The sequence below is a fragment of the Microcaecilia unicolor genome, chromosome 1, assembly GCF_901765095.1.
Source record: "Microcaecilia unicolor chromosome 1, aMicUni1.1, whole genome shotgun sequence".
NCBI classification, from domain to species: domain Eukaryota; kingdom Metazoa; phylum Chordata; class Amphibia; order Gymnophiona; family Siphonopidae; genus Microcaecilia; species Microcaecilia unicolor.
Window position 1 is genome coordinate 271323456 of NC_044031.1, and position 4203 is coordinate 271327658.

The 4203-nt window shown below is 45.1% G+C and overlaps 1 long non-coding RNA gene across 1 annotated transcript; it reads right to left on the reverse strand.

Annotated features, from left to right (window-relative positions):
• Positions 1-253: 253 nt before the first annotated feature.
• LOC115460729 lies at positions 254-1782 on the reverse strand. Its single transcript, XR_003940547.1, has 3 exons — positions 1699-1782; positions 1124-1125; positions 254-284 (listed from the first exon to the last, which is right to left on the reverse strand). It is a non-coding gene; the product is annotated as an uncharacterized LOC115460729 (long non-coding RNA).
• Positions 1783-4203: the final 2421 nt, after the last annotated feature.

Consider the following 4203-nt stretch of genomic DNA (forward strand, 5'->3'; position numbering starts at 1 on the left):
CAGCTCTATGTCAAGGAGGTTATCTCTCCTCCCATACTCGCTCAGTTGGCCGCAGAGGCAGTGTCAGGCTACTACTCTCACCCTCCTGTAAATTTCAATCCATTCTTCCACTTCAGTCTCACTGCTTTTCTTCCTTCGAAGTCCACTAAATCCATCTATTCGCTCCTCTACCTCTCCGGGTTGCAGTCATTTATCGACCCCCTGCTAAATCCCCCTCTTCCTTTCTCACTGATTTTGATGCCTGGCTCTCCTTCTTTCTTGAACCTTCATCTCCTTCCCTCATTCTTGGGGATTTTAACTTTCATGTTAATGACCCCTCTAACTCTTATACTTTTCAATTTCTTGCCTTAACATCCTCCTTCAATCTTCAACTGTGCTCCACCGTCCCTATTCACCAGAATGGCCACTGTCTTGATCTTGTATTCTTCTCCAACTGCTCACTCTCCAATTTCCTTGCCTCAACTCTTCCCCTATCTGACCATCATCTTTAACTTTCACACTTAGACACCCTCCTCAGTCCCGTCCTATTCTAACCAACAGATTTAGGAATCTACAGGCTATTAACCCTTCTACCCTGTCCTCCAGTATCTCTAATCTTTTCTCTATTGCTATATCAACCAAATCCGTCAATAAGGCTGTCTCTTCCTATAATACTACTCTGGACACTCTCGCTCCTCCCGTGTCTCGTCCTTTAAAACGTACCAAACCCCAGCCTTGGCTGACCCCTACTATCTGCTACCTACGCTCTTGTGCCCGCTCTGCTGAATGCCTTTTGCTTAAATCTCGTGACCATGCTGACTTCATACACTTCAAATTCTTGCTGACCTCCTTCCAATCTGCTCTCCAAATTGCCAAACAGGATTATTATATCCAATTGACTAACTCTATTGGTTCGAACCCTCAATGTCTCTTTGCCACGCTAAACTCTCTCCTCAAAGTGCCTTCTCCTCCAACTCCCCTTCACTTTCTCCCCAGACTTTGGCTGATTACTTTCACAATAAGGGTCACAAGATTAAACTTGAATTCACAACCAGCTCTCCTCCACCCCCTCTTCCCTTAGTCCACTCTCTCAACCCTCTCACCCCTGTCCCCTTTTCCGAAATCACTGAAGAAGAAACTTTACTTCTTCTTTCATCCTCAAAACTAACCACCTGCCCCACTGACCCTATCCCCACTTATCTACTCAACACTATCTCTCCTGCTGTCACCCCTTTCATCTGTCATATCCTCAATCTGTCACTGTCCACTGCGACTGTCCCTGATGCGTTCAAACATGCCGTAGTCACCCCACGCCTCAAAAATCTTCTCTGGATACTACCTCTCCTTCCAACTATCGCCCCATCTCCCTCCTCCCTTTCTTATCCAAGATACTAGAACTTGCTGGCCACCGTCACTGCCTCAACTTTCTTTCTTCTCAAGCTATTCTTGATCCACTCCAATCTGGCTTTTGCCCCCTTCATTCAACTGAAACAGCACTTGCTAAAGTCTCCAATGATCTATTCCTGGCTAAATCCAAAGGGCTCTATTCTATCCTCACCCTTCTCGATCTTTCTGCTGCATTTGACACTGTTGATCACAGCCTACTCCTTGGCACACTGTCCTCACTTGGATTTCAGAAATCTGCTCTTTCCTGGTTTTCTTCTTATCTCTCCCATCGCACTTTTAGTGTATACTTACCTCAGGGCTCTGTCTTGGGACAGGGATGCTAATGATCCATCTGACTCTTATGCTGCTTAGTCTCTTGCTTTAACAACCTCTTTCAATCTTCAACTGTTCTCCACTACCCCTACTCACCAGAATGGCCACTGTCTTGATCTTATCTTCTTCAACTGCTCACCTCCAGTTTCTGTGCCTCAGCTCTTCCCCTCTCTGGCCATCATCTGATAACTTTCACACTTAAACATCCTCCCCCCCCCCCCCCCCCCCCCCCCCCCCAGTCCCGTCCAATCTCCACCAATACATTTAGGAATCTTCAGGCTATTGATTCTTCTACTCTGGCCTCCAGTGTTTCTTGTCAACCACTATGTTATCCAAGTCTGTCAATGAGGCTGTCTCTTCCTATAATACTATTCTCTCAGCTCCTCTGGATACTCACTTCTCCCATTCTCCATTCTGTAAGGTGTACCAAACCCCAACCTTGGCCGACCACTACCTTCAATCCTGTGCCTGATCTGCTGAATGCCTTTGGCTGAAATCCCATGCTGACTTCATACATTTCAGATTCTTGCTGACCTCATTCCAGTCTGCTCTTTCACTTGCCAAGCAGGACTACTTCATGCAGTTGACAAACTCTTGGATCTAACTCTCAGCATCTCTTTGCCACATTGAACTCTCTCCTCAAAGTGCCTTCACATCCAACTCCCCCTTCACTTTCTCCCTAGATTCTGGCTGAGTACTTTCATGATAAGGTTCACAAGATTAACCTTGAATTCTTAACCAAGTCACCTCCACCTCTCCTTCCCTCAGTGCATTCTCTCAACCCTTCTTCAATCCCTGCCTCCTTTTCTGAAATCACTGAGGAGGAAACTGCACATTTTCTTTCTTCCTCCAAACTACCTGTTCCTCTGATCCTGTTCCCACCCATCTACTTAGCACTATCTCTCCTACTGTCATCCCTTCTACCTGTCATATTCTCAATCTTTCACTTTCCACTGCAACTGTTCCTGATGCCTTCAAACATGCCATAGTTACACCTTCTCAAAAACCCTTTATTGGACCCAAACTGTCCTTCCAACTATTGCCCCATCTCCCTCCTCCCTTTCCTATCCAAGCTACTTGAACGTGCTGTTCACCACTGTTGTCTTGACTTTCTTTCATCTCAAGCTATTCTTGATCCAGTTCAATCTGGCTTTTGCCCTCTTTATTCAACTGAAACAGCCCTTCCTAAAGTCTCCAATGACCTGTTCCTGGCCAGATCCAAATGTCTCTATTCTATCCTATCCTTCTCGATCTGCTGCTTTTGACTGTTGATCACTGCCTACTCCTTGATACGCTGTCCTCACTTGGATTTCAGGGCTCTTCATTCCAGGTTTTCTTCTTCTCTCCCATCGCACTTTTAGTGTATACTTACCTCAGGGCTCTGTCTTGGGACCTCTTCTTGTCTCCATCTATACTTCTTCCTTTGTTACTCTGATCTCATCCCATGGTTTTCAGTATCACCTTTATGCTGATGACTCCCAGATCTACCTCTCCACACCAGAAATCTCATCCAAAATTTCAGCAGGAATCCTGACCCAAGTATCAGTCTGCCTGTCTGACATTGCTGGCTGGATGTCTCACCACCATCTGAAACTAAACATGACCAAGACTGAACTTCTTATTTTTTTCCCCCTAACCCCCCCCCCCCCCCACCCCCATTCTCTATCTCTGTGGATAACACTCTCATCCTCCCTGTCTCAGCAGCTCGTAACCTTGGGGTTATTTTTGACTCCTATCTCTTTCTCTGCACCTATCCAACAGACTGCTAAAACCTGTCGTTTCTTTCTCTAGAATATCACCAAAACTCATCCTTTCCTGAGCACTCTACCGAAACCATTATCCACACTCTTATCACCTCTTAGACTATTGCAACTTGCTTTTGATAGGTGTCTCAGTAAGCCATATCTGTCTCCTTCAATCTGTTCAAAATTCTGCTGCACAACTTATATTCAGCCAGTGTTACAATGCTCCTATAACCCTCTTCTCAAGTCACTTCATTGACTCCCTATCCATTCCCGTACACAGTTCAAAATCCACTTATTGACTTACAAGTGCATTCACTCTGCTGCTCCTCAGTACCTCTCCACCCTTATCTCTTCCTACACTTCTACCCAGGAACTCTGTTTATTGGGTGTAAATATCTCTTATCTGTATTTTTCTCCTCCACTGCCACCTCCAGACTCTGTTCCTTTTATCTTGCTGCACCATACACCTGGAATAGACTTCCTGAGCCTGTTCATCAAGCTCCATCTCTGGCTGTCTTCAAATCTTTTTGATGCTGCTTTTAACTTCTCCTATTTGCTTGTACTATACCCATATCTGTTTTATCATTCCCACCATAGTAATTCCCTTAGCCGTTATTTGTCCTGACTAGACTGTGAGCTCTTTGGAGCAGGGACTGTCTCTTCATGTTCAAGTGTACAGTGCTGCGTATGTGTAGTAGTGTTACTTCTTGTATCACCAATGCTCATAGATGGAATTTACAATAAAGAATTGAGAAGAAGT